The sequence below is a fragment of the Sinohyriopsis cumingii genome, chromosome 18, assembly GCF_028554795.1.
Source record: "Sinohyriopsis cumingii isolate HCF-2022 chromosome 18, ASM2855479v2, whole genome shotgun sequence".
Taxonomy (NCBI): domain Eukaryota; kingdom Metazoa; phylum Mollusca; class Bivalvia; order Unionida; family Unionidae; genus Sinohyriopsis; species Sinohyriopsis cumingii.
This window is the reverse complement of record NC_142978.1, coordinates 55,124,243-55,138,865: the sequence shown is the minus strand read 5'-3', so window position 1 is coordinate 55,138,865 and position 14,623 is coordinate 55,124,243.

The following is a 14,623-nucleotide window of genomic DNA, read 5'->3' as shown; positions in this document are numbered from 1 at the left end:
CGTTTTCGTTTCCTACGTTAATACATGATATATTTTATCCTGTATTATCAAAACCAGTATACTCGTGGTACTAGTTCGTGAAATGAATTTTGTATTAACATAGGAAAAGAAAATATTCTCGATATGTTTGATTTTCACTCATATAATGCTAGCGAATAAATTGATATGTGATATTTAATATACTGGTCAGTGACAAGAAATTTACTGGTCAGTGACACGAAATGTACTGTTGCTGAATATACTGATTAGTGATACTGATTATACTAATTAATTATACTGAATCTACTGGTCAGTGATACTGACTATACTGGTCAGTAATACTGAATATACTGGTCAGTGATACCGAACATACTGATTAGTGATGCTGAATATACTGGTCAGTGATAATGAATATAATGCTCTGTGATATTGAATATACTGGTTAATGATATATATTATACTCGTCAGTGATAATGACTATACTGGTCAGTGATATCGAATATTCTGATTGGTGATAACGAATATGCTGATTAGTGATACCGAATACACTGGTCAGTGATAATGAATATAATGGTCAGTGATATTGAATATACTGGTCATTGATACTAAATACACTGATTGGCGATACCAAATATACTGATCAGTGATACATAATATACTGGTCAGTAATACCGAAAATACTGATCAGTGATACATTATATAATGGTCATTGATACGGAATATACTGGTTAATGATATCAAATATACTGATCAGTGATTCTGAATATACTGGTCAGTAATACTGAGTATACCGGTCAGTGACATTGAATTTACTGGTCAGTGATACTGAATATATCGGTCACTGATACCGAATATACTGATTAGTGATACCGAATATACTAGTCAGTGATACCGAATATACAGATTAGTGATATCAAATATACTGATCAGAAATACCGAATATATTGATCAGTGATGCTGAATATACTGGCCAGTGATACTGAATATATTGGTCAGTGATACTAAATATATCGGTCACTATACCGAATAAACTAATTAGTGTACCGAATATACTGATTAGTGATATCGAATATGCTGATTAGTGATATCGAATATGCTGATTAGTGATACCAAATACACTGATCAGTGATACTTGATATAATGGTCACTGATACCAGAGGCGTAGCTGTGGGGGGGGGGCAGGGGGGTACATATGTCCCCGGGCGCCAAGGTACAGGGGCGCCAAAATGAGGCTTACAACGTTACATTATAATAGGTAAACAAGGGTAATATTCAAAAATGTGATTAAACGGGGAGGGGGCTGGGGCGCCAATTTTATAGTTCGTCCCCGGGCGCAAAATATCATAGCTACGCCTCTGACTGATACCGAATATACTGAATAATTGATTTTCACTCATATGGTGATACTTAATTTTTTAATAGCTGAAAATAAAATTCATGGCGTCCAGATGACGGTCACAAAATCTCGTCAATGATCAAGGAGTCAGAGGGCATGTGCCTGCTGTCCCATTATGTCAAAGTATTTTTTGACAGCACGTTTATTCGCTGCAAACCCGTTGTTATGGAAGCTTTTGTACCTCGCCGCGAAAACACAACTATTTCCCTCACAGCCATTATTACCAATGACAGCAGCACACGTTATCCGAAAGCCAATCGACTTGTGCCACTCGAAATTCAACTTACAAATGTAATGAGCAGAGCCGTGTTGTACATGCGACCGGGTCAAGCACGAATATTATGATATACGTTACGCATGAACGCAAGTGAAGTGGCTCGTTACATATTAAATCATTTCATCAGAAGTACTGTACGAGATTATTATTGCAATAACCAGGTTCGAACATGAATCTGTATCCGATAAGAATAACAATACAGAATACAAGAACTCAAACATCTTCTCATCACTTGTTGTTTGCAATGTATAAATAAATTCAATTTATTTGTTCATTTCTAAATTGCTAAGTTAAAAAAAAAAAAACTACAGAATATCGAATGGTATAAGTTATATGATAAGGTCTAATGGCATGATGTTATATAAGGTCTAATGACATGGTGTTATATGATAAGGTCTAATAACATGATCTTGTATGATAAGATTTAATGGCATGGTGTTATATGATACGGTCTAATGACATGGTGTTATATGATACGGTCTAATGACATGGTGTTATATAATAAGGTCTAATGGTATGATGTTATATGATACGGTCTAACGACACGGTGCTATATGATAATGTCTAATGGCATGATGTTATATAAGGTCTAATGGCATGGTGTTATATGATACGGTCTAATAACATGATCTTGTATGATAAGATTTAATGGCATGGTGTTATATGATACGGTCTAATGACATGGTGTTATATGATACGGTCTAATGACATGATGTTATATAATAAGGTCTAATGGTATAATGTTATATAATGAGGTTCAATGGTATCATGTTATATGATACGGTATAGTGACATGCTGTTATATAATAAGGTCTGGTGGCATGGTGTTATATGATACGGTCTAATAACATGATCTTATGTGATAAGGTCTAATGACACGATGCTATATGATAATGTCTAATGACATGATGTTATATGATAAGGTCTAATGACACGATGCTATATGATAATGTCTAATGACATGATGTTATATGATAAGGTCTGATAACATGATCTTATATGATAAGGATTAAGGGCATGTTGTTATATGATAAGGTCTGATAACACGATGTTATATAATAAGATCCAGTGGCATGATGTTATATGATAAGGTCTGATGACATAATGTTATATAATAAGGTCTAATGGCATGATGTTATATGAAAAGGTCTGATGGAATGATGTTATATAATAAGGTTTAATTGCATGATGACATATGATAAGGTCTGGTGGCATGATGTTATATGATAAGGGCTTATGTCATGTTCTTATTATTGTTGTTGTTGTTGTTGTTGTAGGGTTTAACGCCAATTTTCAGCTCAAGATAGGATATTCATGGCGGCCAGTAATAATGGAGGAGGAAGAACCCGGAAAAAACCCGCAACGAACCACCTACCCACGAGAAGCTACTGGCAGGCTTTCTCATATACCCACATAGGCCGAATGATAAGGTTTAATAGCATGATGTTGTATGATAATGTCTAATGACATGATGGTATATGATAATGTCTCACTGCACGATGTTAAATGATAACATCTAATGGCATGATGTTATATGATAACGTCTAATGGCATGATGTTTTATGGTAATGTCTAATGGCATGATGTTATATGATAAAGTCTTTTGGAATGATGTTATATGATAAGGTCTAATGGCACGATGCTAGATGATAATATCTAATGACATGATGTTATATGATAACGTCTAATGGCATGATATTGTCGGATAAGGTCTTATGGCATGATGTTATATGATAAGGTCTAATGGCATGATGTTATATGATATGGTCTAATGGCAGGATGTTATATGATAAGGTCTAACGGCATGATGTTATATGATAAGGTTTAATGGCAGGATGTTATATGATAAAGTCTATTGGATTGATGTTATATGATAAGGTCTGATGGCATGTTATATGGTATGGTATGTTGGCATGATATTATATGATAACGTCTAATAACATGATGTTATATGATAAGGTCTAATTGCATGATGTTACATGATAAGGTCTAATGGCGCGATGTTATATGATAATGTCTAATGACATGGTGTTATATAATATGGTCTAATGGCACGATGTTACATGATAAGGTATAACAGCATGATGATACATGATCTTGTCTAATGGCATGATGCTATATGATAAGGTCTAATGGCATGATGTTTTATGAAAGGGTCTAATGGCATGATGTTATATGATAAGGTCAAATTGCATGATGTCAAATGATGACATCTAATGGCACGATGTTATTTGATTAGGTCTAATTACATGGTGTAATATTATAAGGTCTAATGACACGATGTTATATGATATGGTATCACGGCATGATGTTATATGATCAGGTCTAATGCCATGATTCTATATGATAAGGTCTAATGGCATGATGTTATATGAAAAGGTCTAATGGCATGATGTTAGATGATAAGGTCTAGTGGCACGATGTTATATGATACGGTCTAATTGCATGTTATATGATAAGGTCTAATGGCGCGATGTTATATGATCAGGTCTAATAGCATGATGTTATAGGATAAGGTCTGATGGCATAATGTTAAATTATAAGGGCTACTGGCATAATGTTGTTTGATCAGGTCTAATGGCATGATTTTATATCATAAGGTCTAATGGCATGATGTTATTTGATAAGGTCTAAAGGAATAGTGTTATATGATAAGGGCATGGTGTTAGAGGATAAGGTATAATGGCATGATGTTATATGATCAGGTCTAATGGCATGCTGTTATATGATAAGGTCTAATAGCATGGTGCTACATGATAAGGTCTAATGACACGATGCTATATGATAATGTCTAATGACATGATGTTATATGATAAGGTCTGATAACATGATCTTATATGATAAGGATTAAGGGCGTGTTGTTACATGATAAGGTCCAATGGCATGATGTTATATGATACGGTCTGATGACATGGTGTTATATAATAAGATCTAATGGCATAATGTTATATGATAAGGTCTGATGACATAACATTACATAATAAGGTCTAATGGCATGATGTTAAATGAAAAGGTTTTATTACATGACGACATATGATAAGGTCTGGTGGCATGGTGTTATATGATAAGGTCTGATGGGATGATGTTATATGATAAGGTCTGTTGGCATGATGTTATATGATAAGGTCTGGTGGCATGGTGTTATATGATAAGGTCTGATGGCATGATGTTATATGATAAGGTCTGGTGGCATGATGTTATATGATAAGATCGGGTGGTATGGTGTAATATGATAAGGTCTAATGGCTTGCTGTTATTTTTGTTATTGTTGTTGTAGAGTGTAACGCCATTTTGCAGCTCAAGATAGGCTATACATAGCGGCCAGTATTAATGGTGGAGGAAGAACCCGTGAAAACCCCCGGAAAGAACCACCGACCCACGAGAAGCTACTGGCAGATTTTCTCATATACCCACATATGCCGAATCTGACACTCGAACCCACGCAGTCAGAGATGAGATGGCAGTGATCCGTAAAGGAGAGCGATTTAGACCACCCGGTCATTCGGGGCCCCGGCATGCTGTTATATGATAAGGTCAAATGGCATGATTCCATATGGCAATGTTTAATGACATGATGCTATTTGATATGGTCTAATGGCAGGATGTCATATGATAAGGTCTAATGGCACGATGCTTGATGATAATATCTAATGACATGATGTTATATGATAATGTCAAATGACATGATGTTATATGATAAGGTCTAAAGGCATGCTATTATATGATAGGGTCTAATGGCATGGTGTTATAAGGTCTAATAACATGATCGTATATGATTAGGTCTAATGGCATGATGCTATATGATAAGGTTTAATGGCATGGTGTTATATGACAAGGTATAATGGCATGATATTATATGATACGGTCTAATGACTTGTTCTTATATAATAAGGTTTGATGGCATGGTGTTATATGATAAGGTCTAATGGCATGATGCTATATGATAATGTGTAATTACATGATGTTATATGATAAGGTCTGATAACATGATGTTATATAATAAGATCTAATGGCATGATCTTATTTGATAAGGTCTGATGCCTTAATGTTATATAATAAGATCTAATGGCATGATGTTATATGATATGGTCTAATGGCAGGATGTTACATGATAAGATATAATGGCATGATGTTACATGATCAGGTCTAATGGCATGATGTTATATGATAAGGTCTAATGGCATGGTGTTATATGATAACGTCCAATGGCACAATGTTATATGATAAGGTCTAATGGCATGGTGTTATAAGATAAGGTCTAATGACATGATGTTATACGAAAAGGTCTGATGGCATGTTATATGATATGATATGTTGGCATGATGTTACATGATAAGGACTAATGACATGGTGTTAACTGATAAGGCCTGGTGTCATGATATTATATGATAAGGCATAATGGCATGATGTCATATGATAAGCTATAATGCCATGATGTTATATGATAGAGTCTGATGGTATGATGTTATATGATAAGGTCTAATGGCATGACCATATATGATAAGGTCTAATGGCATGATATTATATGATACGGTCTAATTGCATGATGTTATATGATAAAGTCTAATGACATGGTGTTATAAAATAAGGTCTAATGGCATGATATTACATGATAAGTTCTAATGGCATGATGTTATTTGATCAGGTCTGATGACATGATGTTTTATTATAAAGACTTATGACAGGATGTTATATGATAAGGTCTAATAGCATGATCTTATATGATATAATATGATGGCATGGTGTTATATGATAAGGTCTGATGTGATGATGTTATATGATAAGGTCTAATGACATGGTGTTATATAATAAGGTCTAATGGCAGGATGTTACATGATAAGTTCTAATGGCATAATGTTATTTGATCATGTCTAATGGCATGATGCTATATGGTAAGTTTTAATGGCATGATGTTATATGAAACGGTCTAATGGCATGATGTTATATGATCAGGTCTTATGGCATGATGTTAGATGGTAAAGTCTAATGGCACGATGCTATACGATAAGGTCTAATGGCATGATGTTATATGATAAGGTCTAATGGCACGATGATATATGATAAGGTCTAATAGCATAATGTTACATGATAAAGTATGATGGCCTGATTTTATATTTTAATCCATTATGGCATGATGTTGTATGATAGAGTCTGATGGCATGATGTTATATGATAAGGTCTGAAGACATGATGTTATATGATATGGTCTGAAGACATGATGTTATATGATAAGGTCTAATGGCATGATGTTATACGATAGGGTCTAACGGCATCATGTTATGTGATAAGGTCAAATGGTATGATGTTATATAATAAGGTCTAATTGCTTGATGCTATATGGTAAGGTCTAATTGCATGGTGTCATATGATAAGGTCTAATATCACGATGTTAGATGATAAGTTATGATCGCATGCTGTTAAGATGTTACGGTCTAATGGCATGATGTCATATGATATGGTCTTTGGCATGTTATTTGATAAGGTATTATGGCATTGTGTTATATGATAAGGCCTGATGGCATGATGATATATGATAAGGTCTATTTGCATGATTATATATGATAAGGTCTGATTGCATGATGTTATATGATAAGGTCTGATGGCATGATGTTATATGATACGGTGTATAGGCACGAGGTTATATGATGCGGTCTAATTGCATGATGTTATCTGATAAGGTCTGATGGCATGATATTATATGATAAGGTCTAATGGCATGATGTTATATGATAAGATCTAACTGCATGATGTTATAAGGTAAGGTCTGATGACATGATGTTATCTGATAAGGTCGAATGGCAGGATGTCATATGATAAAGTCTATTGCCATGATGTTATATGATAAGGTCTGATGGCATGTTATATGATATGGTATGTTGGCATGATGTTAAATGATAAAGTCTGAAAGCATGATGTTATATGATAGAATCTGATGGCATGATGTTATATGATAAGGTCTGATGGCATGATGTTAAATGATAAAGTCTGAAGGCATGATGATATATGATAAGGTCTAATTGCATAATGTTATATGATAATTTCTAATGGCATGATGTTACATGATCAACTATACTGGCACGATGTTATATGATAAGGTCTGATGGCATGATGTTATAGGTTAAGGTCTAATGGCAGGATGTTACATGATAAGGTCTGACTGGCAGACTTTCTCATATACCCATATTGGCCGAATCTGAGACTCGATCCCACGCAGACAGAGATGAGATGGCAGTCATCCTTAAAGGAGAGCGCTTTAGACCACTCAGCCATTCGGGGCTGCGGCATGGTGTTATATGATACGGTTTAATGGCAGGATGTTATATGGTCATGTCTAATGACATGATGTTATATGATAAGGTGTAATGACATGATGTTATATGATAAGGTGTAATGACAGGATGTTATATGATAAGGCCTGATGGCATGATGTTATATGATAATGTCTAATGACATGATTCTATATAATAATATCTCACGGCACGATGTTATAGGATAAGGTCTAATGGCATGGTGTTATAAGGTCTAATAACATGATTGTATATGATAAGGTCTAATGGCACGATGTTATATGATAAGGTGTAATAGCATGGTGTTATATGATCAGGTCTAATGGTATGATGTCATATGATACGGTCGGATGACATGGTGTTACATAATAAGTTCAAATGGCATTATGTTAAATGATACTGACTAATAGCATGATGTTATATGATATGGTGTAATGGCAGCGTGTCATATGATATGGTCTAATAGCATGATGCTAGATGATAATGTCTAATGACATGACGTCATCTGATAATGTCTAATGGCATGATGGTATATGATATGGTGTAATGGCAGCGTGTCATATGATATGGTCTAATAGCATGATGCTAGATGATAATGTCTAATGACATGACGTCATCTGATAATGTCTAATGGCATGATGGTATATGATAAGGTCTAAAGGCATGCTTTTATACGATAAGGACTAACGGCATGTTGTTATTAGGTCTAATAACATGACCGTATATGATAAGGACTAACGGCATGTTGTTATTAGGTCTAATAACATGACCGTATATGATAAGGACTAATGGCAATATGTTATATGATAAGGTGTAATGGCATTGTGTTGTATGATCAGGTCTAATGGCATGTTGTTATATGATACGGTCGGATGACATGGTGTTATATAATAAGGTCAAATGGCATGATGTTACATGATACTGTCTAATAGCATGTTGTTATATGATCAGGTCTAATGGCATGATGTTATATGATAAGGTGTACTGGCATGATTTTATATGATATGGTCTAATAACACGATGCTATATGATAATGTCTAATGACATGATGTTATATGATAAGGTCGAATGACACGATACTATATGATAATGTCTAATGACATGATGTTATATGATAAGGTCTAATGACACGATGCTATATGATAATGTCTAATGACATGATGTTATTTGACAAGGTCTGATAACGTGATGTTATATAATAAGATCTAATGGCATGATGTTATATGATAAGGTCTGATGACATAATGTTATATAATAAGATCTAATGACATGATGTTATATGATATGGTCTAATGGCAGGATGTTACATGATCAGGTTTGAAGGCATGATCTTATATGTGAAGGTTTGATGGCATGTTATATGATGGTATGTTTGCATGATGTTATATGATAAGGACTAATATCTTGGTGTTAAGTGATAAGGCCTGGTGTCATGATATTAGATGATGACGTCGAACTACATGATGTTATATATTAAGGCCTAATAGCTTGATGTTATATGATAAGGTCTAATGGCATGGTGTTATATGATAAGGTCTAATGACATGATGTTATATGAAAAGGTCTGATGGCATGGTATATGATATGGTATGTTGGCATGATGTTATATGATAAGGACTAATGACATGATGTTAACTGATAAAGCCTGGTGTCACGATATTATATGATAACGTCGAAGGACATGATGCTATATGATAAGGCCTAATGACATGATGTTATATGATTAGGTCTAATTGATTGATGTTATATGATGGAGTCTGATGGCATGATGTTATATGATAAGGTCTAATGTCATGAACATAGATGATAAGGTCTAATGGCATGATGTTATATGACTGAGGTTGATGTCATGATGTTATATGATAAGGTCTTATGGCATGATGTCATATGACAAGGTCTAATGGCACGAGGTTATATGATACGATCAAATCGCATGATGTTATATGAAAAGATCTAATGGCATGATGTTATATGATAAGGTCTAATTGCATGATGTTATATGGTAAAGTCTGATGACATGATGTTATATGATAAGGTCTAATGGCATGATGTTATATGATAAGGTCTTATGGCATGATGTTACTTGATAAGGTCTAATGGCATGATGTTTTATGATATAGTCTAATGGCATGATGTTATATGATAAGGTCTGATGGCATGATGTTATATGATAAAGTCTAATGGCATGATGTTGCATGATAAGGTCTAATGGTACGATGTAATATGATAAGGTCTAATGGCATGATGTTATATGATAAGGTCTGATGGCATGATGTTATATGATAAAGTCTAATGACATGGTGTTATATAATAAGGTCTAATGGCATGATGTTATATGATAAGGTCTGATTGCATGATTGTATATTATAAGGGCTAATGGCATGATGTTATATGATAAGGTCTTATGGTATGATGAAATATGACAAGGTCTAATATCACGAGGTTATATGATACGGTCTAATCGCATGATTTTTTTATGATAAGATTTAATGGCATGATTTGATATGATATGGTCTAGAGTGAAGACTTGATGTTATATGATAAGGTCTAGAGGCATGATAATATATGATAATGCCTAATGGCATGATGTCGTATGATAAGGTCTTATGGCATGATATTATATAATAAGGTCTAATGGCATGATGTTATATGATACGGTCCAATTGCATGATGGTATATGATACGGTCTGACGGCATGATTATATATGATACGGTCCAATTGCATGATGGTATATGATACGGTCTGATGGCATGATTATATATGATACGGTCTAATTGCATGATGTTATATGATAGGGTTTAATGGCATTATGTTACATGATAAGGTCTAATGGCACGATGTTACATGATAAGGGCCTGAGAACTAAACTTTTTCGGCTTTTTCAATAAAATTACTTTGCTCGTGTAGCTTTGTGTTTGCAGAACTCATATTCTGGAAATGTCTTAAGACGTAAAGAAACCACTCTCTTGTAACCTTGCATTCAGAAATGAAATCCGATCACGCTTTAGTTCTGATAAAATGCATGAAGTACAATACATTAATAAGGCACACTACATTCATAAAGTACACTGCATTCATAAAGTAAACTAAATTCATAAAGTACACTGCATTCATAAAGAACACTGCATTCATAAAGTACACTGCATTTATAAAGTACACTGCATTCATAAAGAACACTGCATTCATAAAGTACACTACATTCATAAAGTACACTACATTCATAAAGCACACTGCATTCATAAAGTACACTACATTCATAAAGTACACTGCATTCATAAAGTACACTACATTCGTAAAGTACACTGCATTCATAAAGTACACTGCATTCATAAAGTACAATACATTAATAGGGCACACCACATTCATAAAGTACACTGCATTCATAAAGTACACTGCATTGATGAAGTGCACTAAATTCATAAGGTACCCTAAATTCATAAAGTACACGAAACTCATAAAATACTCCAAAGTCATCAGGTTCATTAAATTCATGAATTACACTAAATGGATAAAGTACACTAAATTCATGAAGTACACTAAATTCATAAAGTAAACTAAATTCATAATTGACACTAAATTAATAAAATACACTAAATTCATAAAATATATTAAATTCATAAAGTACACTGAATGGATAAAGTACACTAAATTCATAAAGTACACTACATTCATACAGTACACTAAATTCAACAATTTCACTACATTCATAAAGTATACTAAATTCCTTAAGTACACTACATTCATAAAGTACACTAAATTCATAAAGTACACTGTATGGACAAAGTTTACTAAATTCATAAAGTATACTACATTCATAAAGTACAATACATTCATAAAGTACACTATCGTGTGCTGAAAAATGGAGTTAAACCCCACAACAACAACAATAAAGTACACTAAATTCATAACGTTCACTTATTTCATAAAGTACACTACATTCATAAAGTACACTACATAAAGTACACTACATTCATAATGTACACTAAATTCATAAAGTACACTTGATTCATAAAGTACACTATATTCATAAAGTAAACTAAAGTCATAAAGTACACTACATTCATAAAGTACACTAAATGCAATAAGTACACTAAATTCATAAAATACTCCAAAGTCATAAAGTACATCAAATTCCTGAGGTACACTAAATTCATAATATACTCCAAATTCATAAAGTACACTAAATTCATAAAGTACACTAAATTCATAAAGTACACTGCACTCGTAAAGTACATTATATTCATAAAGTACACTGAACTCATGAAGTGCACTCAATTCGTAAGGTACACTAAATTAATAAAGTACACTAAATTGATAAAATCCTCCAAAGTCATAAAGTACACCAAATTCATGAGGTACACTAAATTTATAAAGTACGATATTTTCTACGACATAGACCGACTCTACAAAGTACACACGTAAATCAATTCATAGCATCATCTTAAAAGGCTTTACTAGTTTTGTACCTTCATCTTGTTTGTCTTAGCTAAACGATCAGTAGTGACGTTATCTTGCATTATTGTCAATGTAACGGGTTGTTTACTTGGGTGTGCAGACCAGCGAAATTCGTTTCCCGCTAAACAAAGTTTTCTTACCTGTCCTAGCATAAATATGATTGATTGGCATTTCGTTTGTCAAAGGCAGAATCTCAACAGCTACCAGAGTTAGGCAATGGTAAACGAAAACTGCTTCAACAAGTAAACCATCCGTATCAAACTAAACGAGACTTCCTTTATTTTGTGGTCATTGTTCTGTTTAATGTTGGTAAACTGAATTTTGTCAACACATAATCTTCGAGTCCTTGTTTCACAACTTTGTGATTGACAAATGTCATCTGAACATATTGCAGGATAGAAACATGCAAGATTTGTAGTTGTCTCAATGAAATAAGTAATTTTCAAGAAATTCTCGTATTGTACAGTTCTGATGATTTTGCTATCAAAGATAAAGTTGAATATCAATGTTTCATCAATGAATCCAATATGTAATTTGCATCTTATCTGAATTAGTGTAGCCAAAATCATTTCATGTCTGACATTTATATGCATTTGAACACTCTATAATGCGGTATTATAACAAAAACATCTTTTACGATACTTAGAATCAATTCAAATGTATAAAATCAAACACAGTATCATATGCTTTCTTCATGTTAAATTGATTTAATAATTATATCACCAGTATAAAATATATGTACCACAATACAGCATTTTGCCTTATTTATGTTGTGTACAAAGCTTCAATTTTATTTTCATAACTCTATTGATTTCAGTAGTAAGTTTTCAATATCACATATAGTTTAGAGTAACAAATGTAATCTTTTTTAAAATTGCTAATTCATGAGTCACGGATATACTTTTGTTTCAACGTCTTAGGGAGCTATCGAATTCTTTTTCTAACGTTATAATTTATTCCGCAGCAACACATCACGATAAAAGGCATTACAATTGAATGTCATTAATGCGAGTGTGTTAATAAGAGTCGTGTTTGCTTTTGTTTATTTCACCCACGATCAAGTGCCGTCAAAAATAAATAATATAAATACGAACTGTTCATAAGGTATCTTAATTCCAGCACTGACTGAGGAAAACGTGGCGCAAAACGCCAGCGTTTTACTTCTTTTTACGATACAGGGCGATACTGATGCGATATAATCATTAAAACAGCATCTAAATTATATTTCTGTGGTTCAACAAAAGACTGTTGGAACAGCAACACAATAGAAGCTATGACAGACATATTATCGCCGTCATTTATTGGATTTATTCTTGACTTTTGAATTTTACTCAGTACTTTTAATTAATAGGATTTGTGTCTGCAATTCTTGTTTTTTGTGATTTAATTCGCAAGCTCGTTAGTTCTTTTTTTCTTATTTTCACATTGTATTCATAGGAAATTCTTTATTTGTTAAATTTTACAAAGCCTGTTTCTTTCACTCCTTTCTGTTACTTATTTTAAGAGCGAAGACTCGTAATAAATAGTATCTCATGAATGCAGAATTCTTGTACTTTCAAATTTATCACACCACTTGTACTTTCAAATTTATCACACCACTCGTTAAGCTGCTAATCTTTTGTGAAACGGGATTATCATTTTTGATTATGTCACTTATCATTATAATCCTTTGTTAATTAGCAGCTTTCTTCTATTGTGTTTTAGAATTATATTTGTTCTTATGGAAATATATTGATAGGGAACATTCGAATTGTTTTACTTGTATTAATGCACACTATTGATGGCCATCTATTTACAAAGAACAGATTGATGACTTACCCCTTGTTATGTTACCAGTCTTTGGCCTAATCTGAATCTACATCATTAAATTCATATATAGTGCTAACAGTGTCATAATAGTTCTTTCCATATGACAATCTGCTGGACGTAATATTTTCCCGAATTCAACATTAACGTGAAGCGTGTCCATGCAGTTTTCTTTTAAGATCAGCATGTTGACCGCTTTAATGATGCGCTCATCATTTTAGATAGTCTTTGTCCTAATTTGAAATATATCATCGTAACTAGTCCTTACAACCGAAGAACACGCCAATATTCCGTTGAAAATTCAGGGAAATATATAAATAATGTTAGATTGTCCTGTTGTAATGTATGTATGACACAGGCAAATATCCTTTACGACATTGTTTTGACGTTTTACGGATTTGCGAGAGTATCTTGCTACAAGA